The following is a 24,514-nucleotide window of genomic DNA, read 5'->3' as shown; positions in this document are numbered from 1 at the left end:
AGGCACAATGAGGAAGCCTGGACAACTAAAAGTGAATACCCGGACAAGTTGAAGTGGATAGAGTGGAGTACGTGGGTCCCAGGGTAAAACTGAACAAGATATTATATGAAAATATATTGGGGAGGAGATATGTACATAAAAGTACTGAAGAAGGTGGTTTTTATAAGTTGTAGCCACCGAAACACGTTGATGGAATTTGAAAGCATGATCTACAGTGCACTGACAATTTCCATATGCTATTAAATATTTTCATAGCTACCCAGTGACACACATAGTAGTAGTGTATCAATTGAAAAGACTTATTGTATTTTTTTGAAAGGCCTCCCTTTTGCTATGTATGTATTGTGTTCATGTATTTGACATTTTGAATGCACGAACTTTTATAAAAGATTATTAAAACACTATGTAGTTTTTCAAGCTTCTGTGGTATTTTATTGAGCTGTATTTGCTACATTGATATGAGTTTACATGGATTGATGAGTGAGTGATTGCCTGTAGCTTCAGTATTCATCTATGGGTGTTTTTTGGCTTTTGGTTTATTTTCAAATCTAGTAATCCACTTTGCCTAACTTGTTTCAACTGTTTGCTCATTCTATACCTAACAGGCAAAAGCATAATTGCTGAGCATATGTGGAAAGATTAAGTTCCAACAAGATCCGTTTGGTATAAGATCTTTATTTCTTCATAAGACATCTCCAGCTGAGCTTCACTGCTCTCCAACCTTCTTGACTTTCTCCTCTACATTCCATTAGAATAACTTTCTCACTACATTCTAACATCATTATTCTACTGATCATGCCCTGTCTCCACAAATCTCCTCCCTTATATATTGATCATATATTGTATTTACAACATTAAATTACTTATTCACAACGAATTATACAATTATATTCATGTTACATTTTACATAGTTTTTTGTATGTTGTTATAGTAAAAATAGTAATAGTAGATATAAACAACATAATACTTTACAACAGTGTATCTTTGCATACATTTCCCATGCTCCATGTTGCTCCATTTTTAAAATTACTACATTGTGTCTAACTTTTCTCACTCGTTGCGGAACAGAATACTTACTGTCCCCCTTTTGGACAATTCCTCCTTTCCTTATGACAACCCAATGTCCACTTTGCACATGGCATTTTTGATACTCTTCCTTTTGTTATAATAGTGCACATTTTTCTCTTGCATATCGCTATCTTTTTGTTTTATTATTTCCAGATCCACTTTTATTATATTCTTTTCTTTAAACCACATAGAACACTCTTTTATCCCTGATTCCCTCCCTTTCAAAGGTTACAAAAGGCGAGATACCTGTTACAGAATGTGGAGTTGTTCTGTGTGACCACGCCCTCTTCCTCAGTTCCCTTTTCCATGAAAGTTGATTTGCTAAAGATAGCTGTATATTTTCCATCACAATACAGTTTATCCTTTCTACTAATCAATTTGCTTATGATTGGAATAGGGCTAACCTTTCATGAATTATTCCTATCCTATCCAAATAAGCAGTCATTTCACTAGATACAAATTGTACCCCATTATCTGATACAATGTTTTAGGTATTCCTTCTTCCATAAAAACGTCTTCTAGAAATTCAATTACTTCTGCCGTAATGTCAATGGTGTGTCCACTAATTCCTTTTGGAGGAACCAACTGACTTTTCCTCATTAATTTGTCATTGACTATACTCAATTCTTCCCTTACTTTAAAGTAATCACCCACATCGCTGTTAACTCCATCTTGATCTTCCCAACCCCCCTCAACTCTTTCTTCAACCTCCTTCATGAATCTTTTTCTTCAGCAACATCCCGTTCCTCAACACTTATAGCCATCTGCTTAGGATACATTTTTCTCATTTTTTCTCATTTTTTCTTCACTTGCAGTTACATCATCCACAACTTCCTCCACATCACCCGGCATCCTTGATAAATAATCTGCCACCACATTCTTACTGCCCCTTACAAATTCCACTTCAAAGTTATCCATAATGGACAATAACCATCTTGAAATGCGTGGAGTAATGTTCCCTTCCAAACCTTTTCTTCCTTTAAAAATATATGTCAGTTATGATCAGTTCTTACCTTGAAAGGTATACCCCATACATAGAACTTAAAATGGTTAATTCCCCAGCAACAAGCTAAGGCCTCCCTTTCTATTACAGGATATGACCTTTCTGCTCCTTGTACCCTCTGGGATGCAAATCCAACCACATACTCCTTATTATCCTTCCTTTGTGTCAAAACTGCACCAATGCTAATATTGCTAGCATCTGTGGTATGTACCTTTTTGCCATAACATAAAAATGGCCCAATGTGGGAGCCTGAATGATACATTTCTTTATCTCTCCAAACCCACCTCCGCACTCCTCATTCCAAATAAACTCTACCCCCATCTTCATTGACATTCTTAGAGGCTCCATAATCTCTGTAAAGTTTTGTACAAACTTTGAACAATATTCTGCAAGTCCTAGAAACAACTTCAACTCATCTTTGGTCCTAGGTTTTGGTGCTTTCTCTATGGCTTCTACTATTTTTTTTGGTCTTATTCCATTACTGTTTACAACATGTCCTAAATAAGTTACCTCACGTTTCCTAATTTGACATTTCTCTTTCTTGATGGTTAATTTGTGTTTTTCAGGCTTCTTCATTACTTCATTAAACAACAAATCAACATAGTACTTGCTTCATGTCTCCAAAAATATTTTCTATTATTCTTTGGAATACCGCAGAGGCTGAGGCTAATCCAAAAGGCATTCTTTTGTAATGAAAAGCTCCCAGCGGTGTTACAAAGGATGTAAGTTGCCTAGATTGTTCAATAAAGTTTACCTGATGGTATGCGGATGACATATCGTGAACACTAAACATCTCTCCTTTTCCCACCGTTAACATTTGAGATATATTAGGGAGTGGCTGCCTGTCCTCTGAAATGGTTTTATTAAGATCTCTAAGATATACACATAGCCAAATTTTACTTCCCTCTTTTTGGACAATTACAACTAGTGCGTGCCATTCGGAGGCTTCAATAGGCTCATAAATGTCTTGTTCCAGCAGCTTATTCAATTCTTGTTTTAAGGTTTCTCGCATCATATTAAGGAAATTTCCTACTTTGTGGACTACTGGTTTTGCTCCCTTTTTTAATATTATCTTATGAGAAAAACCCTTCAACAACCCCAAACCATTTGAAAATACCCTTGGATATCTTTAATCCACATGATCTCTGCTTCCCTTTATTACCTCTCCTAGTTCCTCTATTTCTGCTAGTTTTTTTGCATTTGGGATTATTATTAAACCTAAATCCTTCTGACGACGCCACCCAAATAAATCTGAACAATAATCTATAATATATAACCTTCCATACAAAGCTCTCTTCTTGAAAGTAATCGTCATCCATATCATTCCTAAACTTACTTTCTTTCTTGCATATCTTACTTATATCTGCTTTGCTTAACTGGGAATTTTGCATCCCCACCCATTTGGCTTTGTATGTTTCCTTAGATATAAGGGTGAATAAGCTTCCTGAATCTATTAACACATTAGTGGGTATATCATTCAAAACAAAATCTGACAATGGTGCTTCTCTAAGTTATCAGTACTCTCTGGTTTCACTCCTTGTATTTCATAGTCGTCTCTTTTTCATATTGATCAATTTCATTTGACTGATTTATCTTCCCATTCACAGTTAAAATCACCTCATGAATACTTTTACACTCGTCCTAACCTTCCTGGTTTACTACCTGTATCCTTCTATTACCTCTTGACTCAATTTGGGTTTTGCATACTTTGACAAAATGCCCTAATTTGCCACAATTTCTACAAATTGCATTTTTTGCTGTACACATTTTACTGGATGCAATATGACCAGGACCATTACAACGAAAATATTTCACTTCTCTACATCCAAAAGTTTTTTGCCTCAATTGTATCCCGACCTTGGATGTTTCTATGTTTTCTTTCACATTTTCATTCCTCATTTTAGTTGTTTCCTTCCCATTTTTAATTTCATTTTATTGCAACACTTTTTTTTTCATCAGCAGTCTGGCAAACAAGGGAATGACTTAGTTTCATCAATGCTGCTTAATGGCTGGAATCCTGACTGTTTACTAGCAGTCTGTGTTTTCTCAGGATATTCTTTTTATTCACAGCTCCCTTACTGCGAAAAGGAGGTTGGTTCATTAAAATATATCTCGGAATTCAGGTACCTGAAATCTCTCTCAGGATAGCCTGGTAGAGGCCACAGGCAACTCTAAAATATATATTACCACAGGAGTGCTTCCAAGACATCAGTAATACCTATGAAATCTGAAACTCTTGACCTCTGCCTTTCTCTCATTCCTAAAACTTCAGCCTCCTAATCCGAATTAGAATATTAAAGCACTTTACATAACCACCAAGAAAGTTATACGTATAAGGTTCAAGATTAATAAGAGGACCTGGAGTACGAGTACGAGGATGCAAGGGATGAAGAGGGGGAGATGAAGCAGAATGGGCAAAGGAAGCCCAGGGAAGTTGTAAAATTGACATCAAAAGTCTCAAACAATAAATAGGAAAGAATATCAAGTGTCATGTCTTAGATTGGTGATCTTTGGAACCTTAATTGGTGGACTAGACTCAGTGCTGACCGTTGTGGATATTGGCCAATTCAGCTCTTAAGTCTACAAGGATGTCAGAAGCATTTGATCTGCTAAAGTAAGTCCTGAAGAAGTGAGTCTTTAAGCCTTTTCATAACAGCTGGATTTAAGGTGTTATTCAGAGTTGAAGCGGTAGGGAGTTCCACAAACTTGACTCAGTGCCTGTGAACATTTGCTTTATTGCTTGGGAAGATCAGAATGTTTGCATTTCTAGGATGAGAGGCTGTTGCTGGAGCGGGACACCTAAGATAGAGTAAGAATTTAGGAAGTGAGCCCCAGCACAGTATGTAACATTTACCAGGAAGGTTTTACTATTTGAGATGTTGCAACTAGGGTGAGTACCACACAGGCCACAGTGTTTTCAGTGATGTTAACAGTGATGTCATTGGAACCTCATGGGGTAATTAGCTGTGCATGGCGAGGGTGCAAGTTCTAGTTACCCTAAGGCACGAGTTTTAGTTACTAGAGATAACTTTAACTAGTGAATTCAATTGTTTTTAGCTTAAGACGTTATGTCGTCACTGAAACTTTCTCCTAACTATAACGTCACTTTTACTTTTGTTTCGTTCAGTGAATTTCTAAGGCTTTTTTAACTTAAAGTAATGTTTTATTGCCATGCGTAAAGCCAGCCTGCTGTGGCCTTTGGCCGGTGGCCCCCATCAGTCAGCTGCAGAGTATAGTTGAAGCCAGCAATTTTTTTTTTCCAAAATGTTTTGGAGTGGGTGCACACCATCCCACAGGGCCATTTTATTTAATTAAGGGGAGGGGATCATGCATCCCCTCCTCAACCCTCTACATGCCCTGAGGACACCATGCCCGGGGAACCTTTTTTTTAATTTAATGGGAGAGGTGCAAGTGGCGGTCCTCCCTGAGGCAAAAGTGGCAAAAGAAACTCCATTCTCCAGGGCCTAAACATATGTGGTAAGGGGAGGGAGCACGTGGCCTGCCTACCCAAGCCAATATTGGCCACAGGGACCAAGGCCCACAAGGCCTTTTCTTTTTAAAGGTGAGGGGTGCATGGCCCCGCCGCACCGCAAGCCCTATTGAGGCCCCCAGGAATCTCATCCCCTGATCTCCTGGGGCCGATATTAAATTAATAGTGAAGGAGCACACAGCTCCCCACCCCAAGCCACTGTTTGCCCCAGGAACCCCATCCCCTTGGAGCCATATCTGTTGTAAGTGGGTCCCCAGGAGGCACCCGCAAAAAATAACATTAGTGGCTGTGTGGGGGGGCCAGAGCCCCCACTTCCCCAGCTGGTCTCCCACAAAGGACCCATCATTGCTCCCACCCTACTGTAGCAGATGTTTGTGCTTGCTCCCAGCAAGTGAGAGCAATGAGATTGTCCCTGCCCGCAAGAGTGCTTGCAGGAAAACAAAGGTGTGCTTCAATCCAGCGAGAGCATTTTCAAAGCTCCCGCCCAGTTGCTTTAGAAAACTACTTTGTCGTGGGGTGGAGGGCCTCTCGGGGACACAGTGAAAGAGCCAGACTCATGTTAGGGTGCCTGAGGCGTTTTAAGGCTCCGGGAGGTGGGGCTGTTCACCCACCTCCCCTATAATTACTGTTTAGTTCCAGGTATGGGGTCCCTGGGGCACAATTATGGCTCAGGAAGGGGGAGCTATACACCCCCCCTTTATAGATATGTTTTTGGCCTCAGATAATGGGGTCTCTGGGGCCTCTAAAGGCTCGGGGAGGGGCCATAGCCCCCTTCCCTGATACTCTATTTTTCAGCCCCAGGGATGGGGTCCCTGAGGCCTTTTAAGGTTTGGGGAAGGAGGGGTTGCCTGCAGCATTTTTCGTCATGTTGTATGCAGCCATACAGAAGCTTTGCTCCTAGTGGAGCAAGATGGCCCCAGGGTTACAAAGCTCCCTGGGCCAATCACAAAAACTTTTATAGTTAATGTAGTGTGGCAAGTGAGGTGACAAGACTGTGTACGGAGGTGTGCAACATATTAAGTTGAAGGTGGTTCATAAATTTAAGTTATAACTATAACATTAGAATTTCTAATGTTTGAATAGTTTAAGTTAGGTTTGTATGGAAAAAATGAATAAAGTATTCCTAACTTATCCTTAAACTTTGTTTTTTTCATTGAATTTAAAAGTTTTTTTTATTTTTTAATATAAATGTTTCAAATTGTTGTGTTGTCATTCAGTTGCGTGTTAAGTAGAGTGTTGTAGAGTATAGTGGAGGACAGCGTGTTGCACAGTCTAGTGTCATATAGTGTAGTGCAGTAGAGTGGAGTGGCACGGTGTACAGTGGAGTAAAGTGTTATACAGTGGAGTGGCATGGTGTGTCATATAGTGAAGTGGGGTATCGTGGAGTGGCATGTCGTACAGTACAGTTGAGTGTCATAGAGTGTAGTGTTATCGACTGCAGTGTCATGGATTGGGACCGCCAGCCATCAGGCATCTTAAAAGTGGTGGTGAGGGTAGTCTGATTGTGACATTACTGCCACAGTTGTAATGTCGTGGTCGGACCGCTGCTTTGGCTGTGGTCCGACCGCAACTTGCTAGGCCAGCGGTCTGAAGACTGCCAGCCTCGTAATGAGGGCCAAAGTGTATGAGAGTGGATTGTATAATAGAGTGGAGTGCCATGGTGTAGAGTAGAGTGGCGTGGATTACCATGGCCTAGTGTACAATATAGTGGAGTAAAGCGTCAGAGTGGAGTGCTTTATTGTACAGTGGAGTGGACTGTGTGTCGTAGACCGTTGGGGAAGTGTTGAACAGTGGAGTGCCGCAGAGTGGATTAGAGTGTTATACAGTGGATTGGCATGGGGTAGAGTTTGTCACAGTGTGGTGGAGTTGAGTGGCATAGAGTCTCGTAGAGTTGAGTGGGATACGTAGAGTACAGTGTAGTAGTGTGTCATAGAGTAGAGTGCTGTGAAGTGGGGTGGAGTGATATAGAGAGAGTTGCGTAAAGTGGAGTGTCATACAGTGGCATAGAGTAAACCTGAGCAGTGCACACTCAGATAGACCAGAGTACACTGTTGTACAGTGGAGTGTTATAGAGTGGAGTATTGTGTTGTAGAGTATAGGGGCGCAGGCGCAGAGGGGAGCTGGGTAGAGTGGAGTGTCGTAGAGTGTTGTAAATTGTCATGGAATGGAGTACAGTGTTAAGTGGAGTAGCATACAGTACAGATAAGTAGTGTTGTAGAGTGCATAGAGTGGCATACAGTGGAGTAGTGTTGTAGAGTAGAATGGAGTCAGTTGTGGTGGAGTGGCATAGAGGGAGTTGCGTAGAGTGGCATAGAGTATAGTAGAGAGCTTAGAGTGGACTTTTGTAGAGTGTCATACAGTGGAGTCGAGTTGAGTGGCATAGTGTTGAGTAAAGGGTATATATAGTGGAGTGCCATGTCATACAGTTCTGTGCAGTGAAGTACAGTGTAGTGGCACAGCATTGACTGAAGTAAAGTGTTATAGAGTGGAGTGGCCTGTTGTACACTGGAGAGGTATGCCATGTTACAGAGAGTAGGCATCTGTCGTAGACTAGAGTTGGGTGGAGTGACATAGAGTGGAGTACAGAGTTGAAGGTTTAGTAAGGTGCAGTATAGTACAGTATGGTACAGTGGTGTGGTATAGCGTTGTAGAGTTGAGTGGAGTACACTGGAGTAATGTGTTATGCAGTAGAGTGGAGTAAATTGTGGTGTAGTGTCATAGAGGAAGTTGCATAGAGTGGAGTAGAGTGAGGTACAGTGGCATAGAGTGCCCCTTACTGAGACAGACTATAGTGTTGTGCAGTGGAATAGTGTCGAGAGGGGGCATAGAGTGGAGTAGACTTGAGTGGCATTGAGTGCAGTGTTGTACAGTGTTGTATCGAAGAGTGTCATGGCATACAGTGGAATAGTGTAGTGTGACGTATATGGGAATATTGTACAGTTCAGTGGCGTACAGTGAAGTGGCTTACAGTGAGGGGCGTGGAGTGGCGTCCTGTGGAATAGCGAGGAGTGGTATAGAGTACAGTGGAGTTGCATGTTCTGGAATAGTGTGGAGTGGTGTACACTGAAGTGGCATATATTGGAATTGTATGGAGAGGAGTGGCATACAATGCAGTAGCGTAGAGTGGTGTAGCAGTAGAGTGGCCTTGACTGGAGTTGTTTACAGTGGAGTGGGATAGAGTGGAATAAAGTACAGTGGAGTAGCATACAGTGGATGGAAAAGCGTAGAGTGGAGTAGAATACAGTGCAGTTGTAAGGAGTGGCATACAGTGGAATAGCGTAGAGTGGAGTAACATAGAGTGGAGTGCGGTACAGTGGAATAGCATAGAGTGGAGTGATGTACAGTGCAGTTGGATAGAGTGGAGTGGCAAGCAATGGGGTGGCAAACATTGGAGTAGCATACAGTGGAACAGCATACAGTGGAGGAGCATGGAGTGGCATAGGGTAGAGTGGCATACAGTGGACTAGCATAGTGTGGAGTAGGGCAGAGTGGATTAGCATAGAGTGAAGTAGCGTAGACTGCAGTGGTGTTGAGTGGAGTTGTATACAGTGGAATAGTGTAGAGGGCAATGCCATATAGTGGAATAGCACGGAATAGCAAACAGTTGTAGCGTACAGCGGGCATACAGTAGAGTGGCATAGAATGGAACAGAGTGGAGTGGCATACAGCAAAATAGCATATATTGGAATGGTGTAGAGCAGTGTTAAGTGTAGTATTGTACATTAAAATAACATATTGTGGAGTGGTATAGAGCAGAGTGGTGTTTACTGGCGCGAGTCAGTGGAATATCGTAGAGTGGAGTTGTATACAGTGTATTGGCGAACAGTGGGTTAGAGTGGTGTGGCGCGTCGTAGAGTCTAGTGTAAAGAGACATAGAGTGAAATTATCAAAATGGATGTATTTAAAACGTTTCACGAATGTAGACTATGGTGTGCAGAGTAACACAAGGCAGCAACTTGCACTGTCTTGCATTTCTCCATATTTACCTAGCAATACAGGGTGACGCTCGGTGGCCTTGCGTTACTTGGTTAGTCTAATTTAAGTATTGCGTTACCTTTGCAGCGCCAGTATACTGTGATACATGCCGATGACAAGAGAGCCTATAATTGTCTAATAGCTGCCTTAACAAAATTAAAAGGTAGGCATTTTTTTTACTACACTTTAGCTCTGTTCTGGGTTAGGGCCTTAAATATAGGCAAGTAATTGTTTTTTTCTTGTCCATCCCTACCTTTTACCTCTTTATTAATGTGTTGATAGGTATAGAAATTTATTTTTTTTGTATATATTTTTAAAAAAACTTTAAAGTACTGCACAAGTACCCAGGAAGTACCATGTTTTTTTTCTTCACAAATGTACCTTTAAAAAAAAAAAAAAACTAACGCTGTAATGTCTTGGTATTTCTGTAGTACTCTACACTTTTTTTTAATAAAGAATTAAATATGTAAAAAAATAAAGATGCACTGCAGTACACTATATTTGATAAATATAGTGTATAGCAGTCATTTTGAAATTATTTTACATATTTTTGTTTTTATTACCTCAGTACTTCGTAAGTAGTACCTTGATACTCTGTGATCTTGTTTAAATATATAGAAACTATATACATAATTCTCCCTACCGATTATCACTTTAATTAAAAGATAATAGGTATGAAAAAATCTAAAACCTAATACCTATATCTAAGCCCCCTTTTATGCCTCCCAGGGGCAGATTTGCCTATTTTAATTAGGCCGATCTGCCCCCTGCGGGGGCAGAACCCACTAGGCACCTGGGAAAATGTATTATTATTTTTTTTTACATGTGGGGAGTGACCCCTTAGGCAAGGGTCGCTCCCCTGGGGGCAAATTATTTTTGGCCATTTTAGGCCTATTTTTTAATGCCATTCTGCCCCCTGGGGCGGGGGCAGAAACCACTAGACACCAGAGATTTTTTTTAGTCAGTTTCACACAAGGAGAGCGACCTCTTAGGCAAGGGTCGCTCCCCTGGGGGGCAATTTTATTTTGGTCCATTTCTTCCCACCTTGGGGGCAGATTGGCTTATTTTTCTTAGGTCAATCTGCCCCTAAAGGGGCAGAACCACTAAACACCAGGGATTTTTTTCACGTCAGTTTCACACAAGGAGAGCAACCCCTTAGGCAAGGGTCGCTCCCCTGGGGGACAATTTTTTTTAGGCCATGTCTGCCCTCCTTGGGGGCAGAAACCACTAGGCACCAGGGATTGGTGTGTGTATGTATGTGTGTTTTGTTTGGTGGGGCAGCCCAAAAAAATGGGGTCAAAGTTTTTCTGCCCACTGGTGGGCAGATGAGGCAATTACCCCTGATCCACTCTAGGAGGTATGTGGGGGGGTGGAAAGCCTACTAGCTAGATGCCGGGGAATTAAAAAAAAAAATAGTGGGGTGGTGACTAGCAACCAGTATGGGGATGGTTATGCCCCCACCCCAACTGAAGGAGGTTACAGTCTTTCAGCTCTCCCCTTCCACACTAAAACATCTTATCCCACGGCAAGCAAGAGAACATTTGATTATTTTGGGTTTTGGTTTTATATTTGGGCCAAAAGAGCTTGTCTAACTCTCAAAATCGTCCCACTAGGAATGGTGAGGTCTGCACTTTTAGGACATTGGGACCTGCCCTGTTTAAAAATCTATGAGACCTAGACACATCTGAAAACTAAACATCTGAGTGAGTCCAGGGTGGTGTGCTTCACATGCACCCCACATCATTTTCTTACCCAAAATTCCCTGCAAACCTTCAGCTTTGCTTGAAATCACACATTTTTCCCACATTTTTGTGGTGGAACCTTCAGGAATCTGCAGGAATCCACGAAATTGCTACCACCCAGCATTATCGCATCTATACTGATAAAAAATCTGCCCCACTTGTCAGCCTAAAAATGTTTTTTTTTTTCAAACTGCCCTTTTGGAGACACTTTGGTTCCCCCTCATTTTCGATATGTTTTTGGCTCTTCCATGTCACAGGCACTTTCCCCACCTACACAAATGAGGTATCATTTGTACCGGGAAACTGAGGGGAATGCTGGGTGGAAGGAAATTTGTGGCTCCTCTTAGATTCCAGAACTTTCTATCACCGAATTGTGAGGAAAAGGTGTTTTCTTTGCCAAATTTTGAGGTTTGCAAAGGATTCTGGGTAACAGAACCTGGTGAGAGCTCCACAAGTCACCCCATCGTGGCTTCCCCTACGTATCTAGTTTTAAAAAATGCACAGGTTTGGTAGGTTTTACTAGGTGCTGGCCTACCCACACAAGTGAGGTACCATTTTTATCGGGAGACTTGGGGTAATGCTGGGTGGAAATACATTTGTGGCTTCTCTCAGATTCCAGAACTTTCTATCACCGAAATATGAGGAAAAAGTGTTTTTTTTTGTTGCCAAATTTTGAGGTTTGCAAAGGATTGATGGTGACAATGTTGTCAGTAAAAGTTGAATGGAATGCTTCAAGAGCAAGGCATAAATGGGCACTGCAGTGTCTTTTGTGGTACTACAATTCATGGAAATTCGTTGGGCAGTTTTTGTGATGTGTGTGATACAAAATTCTGTGAAAAATGAATCGGCAGAAAAAGGTGTTTTAGGAGCCCTCCTTTCATCTTTGCACCCCCTTGACTAGTCATCGCAAATGTTTTCATCCTCTGCCAGTGCAGAAAAAGCTTTAAGTCCTGAAAGTTTTGTGGGGATTCGTCAAAGAGGGGCAAAGTTATTAGCAAGCAGAAATCTGAGCAATTCCTACACCTGGGAATCCTAACTTTAACTAGAGAGTGGCTACATGCAACCTGTTATATATTTATATATGTATATATGTGTGTGTGTATAGATAGATAGATAGATAGATAGAGTCAGTGGTGGTTGCGCCCTAATGTAAATATAACTGCTTGTATCCTCACATCTTACATCACTCATAACATGTTCAGTGACTTAATTGATAACATCCCTGATGACTGCATTGATAACAATGTGCGGCGCAAGGGAACAAGTTATAGTTACTCGAGATAACTATAACTGGTGAATATCAGTGATTTTGTTAGTTTAAAACATTATGTTTTAACTGATATTTTCACCTTACTATGGTCCCTTTAATCTTTGTTTTTCCAGCAAATTTCTAAGGTTTTACTTAATGTAAAGTAAGGTATTATTACAATTCCTAACTATTATGTCACTTTAACTTTTAACTTTTTCAGTGAGTGTGTATGTGCGTATTCGGAGGGAAACCCCTAACCTCTGCATATACAGTAAGGGTTCAGAGTTCCCCTCCAAACAAACTAAAATAGTAGGGGTGTGTGTTTAAGTATACAGACACATAACACTGAATATATGTGTACAGAAGCACATATGTAAAAAATATCAGTTGTTACAATGCATAATGTGTTATCAAATGTCACGTTGTAAAATAACACCTCGTAAATTACTACACGGTGTGAAAATGTGTGGTAAAGGTATGCGTTGTAAACAACGTACATTGTAAACAACATGCATGGTAACAGCTATTACTCTAGCACTGATCTGTGTAAGAACAATACTGCACCCACTAGTAGTCCCCAGCCAAGTTGCACTGCTGGCGGCCCACTGCCTGTCATTCAAATTTTTTTAAGTGACTTGCAAGATTCTCTTGCATAGAGGCAGGCCTGCGACATCTGGCTTTCCTCCCTCCTAACTTGCCATGACTCCCAGCTCCCGCATTAAGAAGCCTACACTGGTGTCTATTGTGGGAAATCTGAAATATTGAACATTTTATTCTTTTTTTCTCACCTTCTGATATATACCACAAGCACTGCCAACCTTTTTTACATTCATTATTTTAGTTCCTTATCCCTCACGCCACCCTCTCAGATGTTTTTAAAGTCTAGGGTTGTGTAGAGATTGCTGGAGGCGGGTGCCAGAAACAGGCGATTATGTTGTCCTGCCTAGGAGAGAGCCAAATGTCCCCCTCTGCCAGACTAACCCTTAGAAAACAAAACTGGTGAACGTGAATATGAAAATCAAGTGCCATCAGCCTTCTTCCAAGGATGTTTATGGCGAGTCCTTTCACCCTTGTGCTACATTCTTGGAACACCATCTTATCCATGGCTTTTCTCTCCGAATTTCTGTTGCCGGAGCAGTTTCTGCTTTGGCATTGCTTGCCACCTTGATAGAGCTCCCCAAAGTATTAAACACTTGTGCTTTCAACTAGAACGACCAATCTTAGTTTCTCACCAGTATTCTTTCAGAGTTCTCTGGTACACAGTGACGTCACCATTGTACCTTAGTGTTTTGGTATCTAATTAGTGTTGTGAAACCAGCTTGCCCAGCCCCTGGCTCTGCAGAGTGGCTACTTTGTTTTTTGGAGGGAAGTCTCCTCTGGCTAGCCGTAGTGTAGAAATACCTGTTCATCCTGGGAACTCTCATGTTAAATTCTGTCCATTCCAGTGCTTGTTCTTGCCCTCAAAAGACTATGTTGTAAACAGGGCAGAGCAGTCCTCTTTCTCTGTCAGTGGACATTCTGAGACCTAAGCTGGGTGATGTCCCTGGGCATACTTTGGAGACCCATTTTTGCACATCATCTGAAATAGCAGCTATGGACACTGAATGGCCATAGTTGCTAAGAGGTTTAGGAGACTCACAGTACCTCATTCCTTTTCTGCAGTAATGGCTAGAAAAGTAATGTCTCAGTAATAACAAAAAGGTAATAGTTAAATTTGAAAAAGGCCAGTGAGTCAAGGACTTTCAGAGAATCTTATTAAAGTTTTTGACTTCCTGCTGACTTATTTCCATATTTGCAGTTGCAATTTTTCTGATGTGTGGCTTTGAGACATTGGCAAAAATAATCAATTCTGTATCTGTTGTGTTAGATCCGATGAGCTCTATTCTGCCAGGGATGAAAAGGTGCAGAAAACTGAGTTTGTCGCCAGAGGGTCGGTCTCGGGGGAACTGACATCTCGGAGTGAATAGGTTGATTTTGAAGATGCTTCCGGCGATGTCGAGCATTTTTGTTGATAATGCACAAACATTTAAATCCAACCCTGTCTTCAACATTGAAACCGTGCATGTTGCACCTGGCATTGGATCTGTCGTCTAGTCTGCCTCGCTTCACAGTCAATCTGTCTTTCTAAGTCACCTATGATCCTTGTAGCTGTTGATTCCCAAGTAAGGGCTTGTAAAGTGTCTAACTTGCACTTACCCATTGAGCCCACCAACACCTGGTTATGTTTAGATGGCATCTAGAAGATTTTTGTTGCATATGCAGAACAGATATTAATAAAAGTTAAGACAGAAGTGTGTTTATTGTTAGGTTTACATACAAGAAGACCTCTAAATATGGGCATCACTTAGGCCAACATAAATTCAGAAAAGTTACATAGAGAAAACACAACACTGTCCCCGGCACAGGCCCCGAGGATCAGACCTCTCTAGAGGTATCTTTATTATGGAAATTTTATCCGTACATTATTAAAGACGGACATACCCATCTGTACAAAGTAGAGCAAGAAACACTCACCCGTTAAAGAATAATATCCAGACAGGATTTCAGGATAATCATTAAGAATATGTGTGAGGTGAATTTATGACATGATTCTTTTGGAGATTATTTGTCTCTTTGTCGAATTTGTGTCTTTGTCTAATTGAATTTTAATATTTTGTCTGTTGTGACGCCCGATCCTGATATTCACACATCAAGAATCATTGTTTTCCTTGATACTTTGGAACATTTCCTCAATTAATCAAATTATGCCCTGGACATCCCTGTTAGGCAGAAAGGGGCTTTCCGAATTGTTTTCACTGGCATTACAAGAGAAAATATCCTGCAAGCATATGGTGACACTGTTACTCCATCTCACCTAAAATTAAACAGCAACCTCTCAAATTCTTTACAGTACAGAACCTGGCAGCACTTCTGTTTCTCTGCTTCCAGGCCTAAAAAATCAACCTTCTATTTTCATCGTGGATATTCTCTATTCCCTCTTTAAACATGTGGTGTCCCTGCCCCATTCCTGCCTGAAATCACATTTATTTCTGCCCTTGCCAGGAGTACACTTGCAAACGTTTTCAGAGTGGGGCCCTAACCTAAAAGTGTTATTAATCACGAAATGTGGAAGTTTGAGGGTATTTATCAACTTCCACAGGTCGAGCCACCAGAAATGCCCTCAGACCAGTCTCTAAGAGCACAGATGCGCACATGGAAATTCCACCTATCTTGACAGACGTTTGTATGGAAAGATTCCATTGGAGAGGGCAAAACCCCACAGTTTGCACCATATAAATAATCTTTTTTGTGCATCTGAGGTTTGTGATTCAGACACACTGTGATGATCTGTGACACCACTCAGAAGAAAAGACCTGTCTCCTTTTTCTAATTAAGCAGCTTGCCTGGACATCGGGAAGAACTCAAAGCTATTGGTCAAACAATTTTAAGGCAGAGCTCCGCCACAGGCCAGGTCAAAGCTCAGTCAAGAGGTGATGAAGAGAAGGTTATTGCCAGAGTGGCTACTGCTAAATCATATCCCAGGCAGAGTCTCTGGATCATCCCTTTGATGCAAACAATTTATGTTCTGACAATTCTAGTCAAGGTCTTAAATGAATTTGAGGCTTCGAAAGACACCACTATTCAATGGCTTCTATTGTCTAGGATGTCCGGTTCAACAAAGAACCATTTTTACTCACAGCAACAGTGTTTCTGAAAGAGCCCGCATTTCAGGGAATGAGGCCTACCACCCATGAGCACTGCAGCAGAGGCACAGGATTCCCCTTCAGATACCCAAAATAAATCAAAACAGCCAGACAGCCCAAGGAGACACTAAAATACACCACTGAGCTCCAGAAATATTCTCTGAGCCCTGGTTGTGAATTAAGGTTTCGGGGCATCTGCTGAGGACCAAATCAGTAGCTCGTGACCGAATTGAAAAAACTGTGAAGAATATTAAGACCGCTTAAAAACAAAGGAGAGTAGTTTATTAAATTTCCCGTAGTTAAGTGTCTAAACCAGCTCTCCCCTCGCCCCAAACTCACAAAACAAGTTTAATTGAACCGTTCTAAGCTGAGCAGCATACATTACCCTTTTTAAACTAAAAAGTATATAAACGTCTATTTTATGTTGTCTTTTGGCAACAATAGTTTGCTATCAATTAACAAAATATACCTAAAGGGGGGATTTCTTCTATTTAAGGAATCAGTAGAAGGTTTGGGAAGATTTGCTGCCAGATTTCTGGGCCAGTGGTTTAAGTAGTAGAATGTCTTCACCAAAATAGCACAGAATGCAACCTGCAATGTCTATAAGCGTTGGTTACGGGTGTTGTTGTTATTCACGGAGGGGTACTCATTTTATCAACCGGAGACGCTAAGGTCTTCTGAACCTGACATCCCTTCCATATCTCTGTAGAGGATTCATTATTCCGCGGCTGGGCCTCTTCGAGTAAGGGGCTGTGTACAGTGCTTTAAATGGAAAAATAGAAGTGCAGGTACTCTGTACTAGAGTACCTGCTTGTTTCCGAAAAGTGCCGGTACTCTCCAATTAAAAGTATTACGTTTTTCTTGAGATGTGCCGGTACTCTCCCTCTCAAAATAAAAAAGTGCCGGTACTCAGTACCGGAGAGTACCGGCCCATTTAAAGCACTGTTTTTGGGAAAGTGTTAAGGATGGGGGGAGGCGAAGTATAACGGAGTGATTTGTGAAATCGTCAATTGAGAACAATTCTGACTCACCGATTTCTTTAAATGGACTGCTTATGGTAAAAATAGGAAAAGACAACTCTTCGTTGTCTTCGTGTGTGTGTGTGTGTGTGTGTGTGTGTGTGTGTGTTATTGTATAGCACATTATTCCAAACGCGATCTAAAGACCATTCACACAGTGTTGGTTTTAGAAAAGACATGCACATGTTTTCCAGAAAATATTGAGAAGTCAACTCGCAGCTAATAATCTCACCAGTCAGCGTTGATGTCTCTACAATTATTGTTTCCTGTTATAGAACATGTACTGCCTTTCAGGGAGAGGGAAATGGGTATTTCAGTCCCCTCACCTGGTGAAGGCAGATTACACAGTGCCACACATTTGGGGATAAGTTCCCTCATATTAGACCAGCTCCGCACGATATTCTCCTTAACACCCACCCAGGACAACGGCAGAAAAGAGCTTTTTTATTATGGGTGGTGGTCGGCTTCCATCTGCACCATTGCAATACCAAAATGTATCACACTGTGGTTGGTGCTTGCATTATAGCAGTAAGGAGCATTTAGTTGCGTACCAAATGTACTGATAATTAAAGAGATCTGTCACACACTGCTGCCACTTGAGGACTTTCCACCACTGAACACATCCTGGTAGATCTACTCACCATTTCTCTCTACACCCATGCCTTCTCATGGCAAAAAAACCTTAAACAAAATATCAGATATAAATACCAAGAAGGGACCTGCAGAGTTGCTAAAACTGCTAGCCTACTGGAAAAATAACTCGAGGTCAACACACATCCATGGAAATATTTCCCACATAGGATAAAAAAAACAAAGTCACACCCCTTCTAACAAGACACCCTACGCGACATAGCTTCAGTGCCCTACAAAGGGGTAGTATGCATTCTAGAACTGCTGCAGTACAATACAATTTTGAATGATCGCTCCTCCTGGTAATAGAGATTGCCACCAGGTTTTAGCTACCACCCCATACAAAATCAGGGCTGATGCATCGATACAAAGACCCAATACACATACACAGTTGGAACCCATTTTATTTCATATATTACGAATTCGCACACTGTATGGATTGCTATCATACCGCTGCCAATCACAAGGCAAACATCATTAGAACATAGGAATGCTGAAAGCTTCATTGAAGACCGTGAAATGGCTCATGGCCTATAATGGCTGGCATACACGTTCTTCTCCAGTCTGTCTTTCTGTTGTTCCTTTTTTAATGCAGAACACTCTAACCCCTAGAGGGTGAGATGGTCTAATAGGGTTATAGCCCTCCAGTCTCTGGCTTTAACAATTATTAAAGGGCACCTCCCTCATTGTAGGTCTGTCCTGCAACTTGGTGAATAAGTTGGATCCAGGGTCTTTGACAACCGTTATATCTCTTGGCAGTGGGTTATAATGTTATAGATGCACTCTGTGTGGAATACTGGGGTTGGCTGTGCCAGTTACAATGCCTGCGCTAACTGCTGATGTTTGCCTGCTGTCTAAGTTTAAGAGTGTGGAACAGGGGCATATTGCAGGCCTTGCAGTTGGTCTGTTGGGTGAGACTAGTGAAACAGGTACTGATAGCTCAATTGATGTTTGCCGTTAATGGCTGTTAATTGCCTTTCACCTCTTTTTGCGCCCTCACCATCGGCCAATAATTGCAGGACGTGCAGTTAATAGTGGTTAACTTTCCAGAAGATGGTGTTCAAGCTGTTAATGCTTTGAGCAAAGGGCAATAGGGAATGGTGTTTTCCTGCATTTTAAGTTCAGTAAAGATCAGAAGCAGGAGCACGAAGCAGACAGGGCATTTAGCTTGTTTGCTATCTAGGGAGGTGACGTAGGTGGTATGACTGTAAGTACTCTTGTTGCTCCCTTGCATCCACCTATTAACAGCTCTTTATTGTTTTTTCTCCTCGTTACTGACCTACAGCTCTGGCCTGCAAATACAGTAGGACAGTGACCAGCATTAACTTCCTAAGCGGGTAGCAGCGGTGCTTACTTTAAACTTAGTACAATGCACACACGTCAAATGTTTTGGCCCTAATTGAACGTGGTTATCGTCTTCTACAGGACTTATCACTGTTGGTCTTCCAAAGAGATGAGAAATACTGCATTCTAATGGATACTTCTCAGAGACTCATCTTAAAGTTCTTCTATCCAGCAGTCTGAATCCAGAATTATGTATTATGTAATTCCCCCCTAAGATGCAAGGTGAAACATTTGTGGGACAAATTATGTATCCATTATGATGCACCACTAGAAGTGATGCATCGAGTCTAGAAAGGGACCACCATCACCACTAATGTAAATTCCTTTTTTTTCCTAATACAACTCCTAGATCGAGTGCACGTTGGGTTGATGTTCAGTATATATTTCAACCTTTGGTCTAATTTCGAGGGGAAATAACTGTCATATACAAAACGCAGGACTGTGGTCTCATCTCAGACTGCCAGAGGCAAATATCAGCTTCTGACCCTCATTTCTTGTTTGTGGTGGTATCTGGGAGCCAAGCATGATGCTGAATGTTATCATATTTGTGCCCTCATACATTGGAAGGCTATTCAGGCAGAGGGAATTAGCGTTCTTTTTGCTGCTTACAGACACTTGTTGCCAAAATCTTATATTCCTTCATGAGGTCAACTGGTGCTATATTAGAACCATTTCCCGCTTAGAGATGACTACCCACCTCATCAGCACCACAAACTTTAAAAAAACAACAATCGTGTTCCTCCTCACGTTGTACATCAGATCATCAGGAGAAGCGCCATCACAACAAAATAAAACACAGGAATACCACCTTAAACTTCTCCCTAGACCTTGGTCCAATTCTTTAGAAAATCCATCTTCATTAGTTATTGTTCACTGTTATAGTTAAACAACGTTATCAGATGGAGGTTTTAAAGCAAATAATGTTGACCTTCAGCCAAATCATCAAACCTTGTTGCTTGCATTGCATCATATTTAGCAGTGTTATTCAAAGACTGGACACAGAACTCAAACTTCAGCATCACCACACCTTCAAGACACTCACACATGCTGATTTTAAAAAGCCTTTAAAAAGATAATGCTAGATTGTGTGTCGGGACATAGAGAAGAGCACAGCAAGCCCCCCTACTTCTCATTAAATAAAACATATAAAGTAAAATGGTTCTTTGGACTTTTGGGGCAAAGGTATGGATGCTTTGTCCAGATGTGATGTCCTTTTTCTGTGAGACTGATATTTTGGGATTTCAGAGCCGTATCGAGATGCAGATGATGGTTCTACAGTAGTAACAATGATGATATTTCACCACCTGAGCACTCTAGCATGATACTTTACTTAACCCTCCAGAATGCTAGATGTTGCATACTGCCCAAAAAGAGAGCTCTCCCTACCTATTGTGTCCACGTAGCAGAGCATTCGTCTTGCTCTGACATATTTAAAAAGGTGGCAATGTGCTTCTGTTGGCCTTACGCCTGTGGATTTTAGAGCTAATATGTTCTCCCAAAGTCTTGCTGAAAAGTGTCAACTGGACAGCCTCTGTTGCTGTTTAATCGAGCCTTGGTAGGCAGGAGAGGGAAACGCTAGATTCCACACTTGCTTTTAACAGGCAATAGCTTGGAAGAGCAAGACACTGCCAAATCAACCAAATTTTCTTTCAATTCACACTGAAAGAGAGACTGTGGGCCTGATTACAACTTTGGCAGAGGGGGTTAATCCGTCCCAAATGTGACGGATATCCCGCCCACCGTATTACGAGTTCCATAGGATAAAATGGACTCTTAATACGGCAGGCGGAATATCCGTCACATTTGGGACAGATTAACCCCCTCCGCCAAAGTTGTAATCAGGCCCTTAATGATAAATATTCTGCTGAGGAAACACACCAGGATGCATGTCACAGCTTTCTAGCGACTTCCATGCCAGAATGATAAACCTACTTTTCACCAGCAAACAACTTTTTGTCAAGAAAGCTGCCAATTCCCTGGAAAGGTTTTAAGCATAGCAGAGTTAGTATCATATATTACAGTGCTTCCTTTCATTGGCCTCGCCAGTCATCCCTGCCACAGCCTCAAGAATAGCTCTATTTTTGTCTATAGAGGGTAAGAAGTATAAGGAGAGGACACCAGCAACATCTCCATCCCCGTCCACACTGCAGTAACACCATTTTGATTCACCCTGCATCACATCTGCATGAAAGTCGTATGTGAACAAGCGACACTCGTGTACGGGTGGCAGACAAGCATAGGTCCAAAAAATGGTAATAAGTACATGGAATGACTGCGGATGAATGATTTGGCTATGATGTAGCACACAAGTGAGTACCACTGGGGTTGGATTGTGTACTTTGTTTTAATACATTGTTGTATTGAGAGAATACATTCCTTAATCCAAAGCATTGTACACATTTTAAATAATGTATGTTCTATTTACTTTGTCATAGATATTGTGATTTTTGTGTGAGACTGAACCATATGTACTGTCCTTGAGAAGTTGGTTAATATTGATATTTCCACAGAAACTTGTTGACGCATATGTGTGCAGAATCTGCTTGACACTGGGAAACCATGGATGAGAAATTAAATACATCATGGATCTCTGATATCTAAAGTGGATCAGCAACGGTGAAAATAGACAAACTTTGGTGCCTTATTTTTTCTCCCTTTTTCTTTTTCTAAGTATGCTTTCGCCATATGGGTTTGTTTTTAGGGGATACTGTATGTTACTCCACTATTGGAACTTTCATAGATTCACATGCTTGAATTATTCCCCGTCGTCAAGATGGGAGTCTCCGGTACCTATAATAGCAATTCAATGTTAAGTATAATGCTTGAAGGCCATAGGCTTTTCACTTTAGTAAAATATCTTAGACAATTTAAAAAAGAGACCAAAGCTAGGTTTCGGGCAATCAGGCTGCTCTGCCCCGTAGAACACTCCTGTGAGACGTTCCAGTCCCTCAGATTTTCTACCGCACATTGTGCTAGGGAGTCATCACTGACCTCTGCTCAGTCGCACCTTTTCAGAGTTATTTCTGGGAATTTTTTCCTAAATTTCTCTACTTCAAGAGATGTCTCTCTTACACCAAAGATTTTTATTGGTGTTTTACCTGCTTTTTCTTCACCAGTTCACCAGTAATGTCAGACAAGGAGGAAAAGTGTCTTTTCAGAACCTGTAAGACCTGTGGCAAGAAGAGACTCCACTTCAAGGATCCACTTAAGAATTGCATTTATTGTCTTTATCCAGAATACTCAGCTAAAGACTGCAAGGTATGTCGGTCCTTTTCTAATAAACCCTTAAAGGACAGAGAAGGGAGGCTGCTGATTTGGCTCCAGAAGCTGAAATCAAGAAAAGAGCCCATGTCCAGCTCTGGCAGTGAGGATTCATCCACATCCTCTAGAAGGTCGTAAAAGATGGACAGGTCACTTCACTGCCATTTCATCAGTGACCAGCTCAAAAAGGTCTAAAAAAAAAGACCACTCATTGGTGTTATAGGGGCTGCAGTCCTTCAGCTTCTTCTCAAAGTCATTCATCTTCAAGTCATAAGGACTCAAAGGGATATGCTTCCTCTTCAGAAAGACAAAAAAAGGCTTCTTCTGAACTCCTTACAACACCTCTGTGGGTTCAGCATTCTTTTAAAAAGCCTTAATATGTACCACCTCCTGACAAAACATCAACGAGAATCACAACATCAACGAGAGCCTCGTCGTCAACATCGTCGACGACAATAATTACAGCAGCTTCGACGATGGCTACCACAAGCACTGTCTCAACGCTATGTACAACCTTGACTTTCATGGCGACAACACCATCATTGATAGCGTCCTCAGTGAGACTGTTGACACTGAAGATCACTCTATCGCCACCGTTGACAACAGCGATGACAGTGCCACCGTGGATGACAGAAAAACCGACAGTGACTTCCTCATCGACAGAACCCATAGTTTCTACTATGCCACTTCTACTTACATTGTCAATGACCTCGTCAGCGAGAGAAAAAAAGAAAAAAAAGGACAGGAGCAGGGTTTTGTAACCATCTCACAACTCTCCAAGCAAAATAACACCTCTAATACCTGCACACCTGCTGGAAGAGGATAATTCTGATAAAGAAGGGCCTTTTGGCACACAGCCCATCTGAATTGCATGTTAAATGCCAGGAGGAAGAATATGAAGTGCAAGTTTATTATACACAAGCATACTGTACTGCTCAGGACCAGTACTTATACCACAAAGAAATGGTTCCTTTGCCCGGGTCACTCATATCTGACCTGCAACTCATGTTTGCAGATTATAGGAAATGATTTCCACCAGCATCTACCCCTGCACAACAGGTAACTACGCCGGCAAGGTCACCAGTGGCTCCACCTCCTATGCCAATACAAAACCTTTATCACTGCCCGACTCTGACAGACCTCAAACAGCACTCCTTCAAAACCCAGCACCTTCTGAATATGATGGGGAGGAAGGAGAGCTCCAAGACAACACTGAATGGGATGATTATATTACACCCACACCATCTTCTCCTTCTGCATTGCAATTTGATTCCCCACCAGATGATATCAGGGGATTCCATAATTTGTTGGAACGAGCTGCTAGAAGATTAGCACTTTCTATGCCCATGAAGCAGACGGACTGCTTCCTTTATGACTTTAATGAGCCCTTCCGATAAAGTAAGGTCCATGCCTATAGTCGACTATATTTGGGAGGAGAGCTTTAAGTGATGAGAAATCCAGCCACAGTTAAAACTATCCTTCCACATCTGGATAAAAAATACAAAGCTCCAGAGGATGCTCCTCTCAGTCTAACTGGGCACACAAGACCAGACTCTGTAATCACTCAGGCATCCCAGCGAAGATTAAAAAAATCCGTCTGCTCAAATACCAGCACCCCGGGCAAAGAGGGTAGACAATTTGACAACATTGGTTAGCGCTTTTTGTCAATGTCGACTCTAACGGGCAGGGCATCCAATTCCTTGGCTTTCATAGGCAGGTATGATAGGCAACTATGGGCAGACATCACTCCGTACTTAGGACAACTACCAGAGGAAGCCAAAGGAGAGGTAAAGAAAATCCTGCAGGAAGGAGATCGAACTTCAGCAGAGGTTATTGACTGTGCAATGGATATTGCCACTATAACCTTTCGCCAGCTTGCAGGAGCTGCTGTTCTTAGGAGACAGTGTTGAGTTGGTGCAATTTCATTCAGGCCTGAGGTCCAAAATAAGATTCTGGATCTCCCATTTGATGGGGAGGCCCTGTTTGGCAAACATATGGATGACGCCGTGCAAGATATAAAGACTGATACACACCAAATTCCCTAGGGAAT

General features: G+C 41.6%; 1 protein-coding gene across 3 annotated transcripts in view; it reads left to right on the top strand.

The window, feature by feature from the left end:
• GSTCD (glutathione S-transferase C-terminal domain containing) overlaps positions 1 to 24,514 on the top strand; it is a 676,673-nt gene that overhangs the window by 466,077 nt on the left and 186,082 nt on the right. The window lies entirely within an intron of this gene.

This window comes from Pleurodeles waltl, chromosome 1_2, assembly GCF_031143425.1.
Source record: "Pleurodeles waltl isolate 20211129_DDA chromosome 1_2, aPleWal1.hap1.20221129, whole genome shotgun sequence".
Classification (NCBI taxonomy): domain Eukaryota; kingdom Metazoa; phylum Chordata; class Amphibia; order Caudata; family Salamandridae; genus Pleurodeles; species Pleurodeles waltl.
Note: the sequence above shows the minus strand (reverse complement) of the source record. Positions and strands in the feature narration are given on the sequence as shown.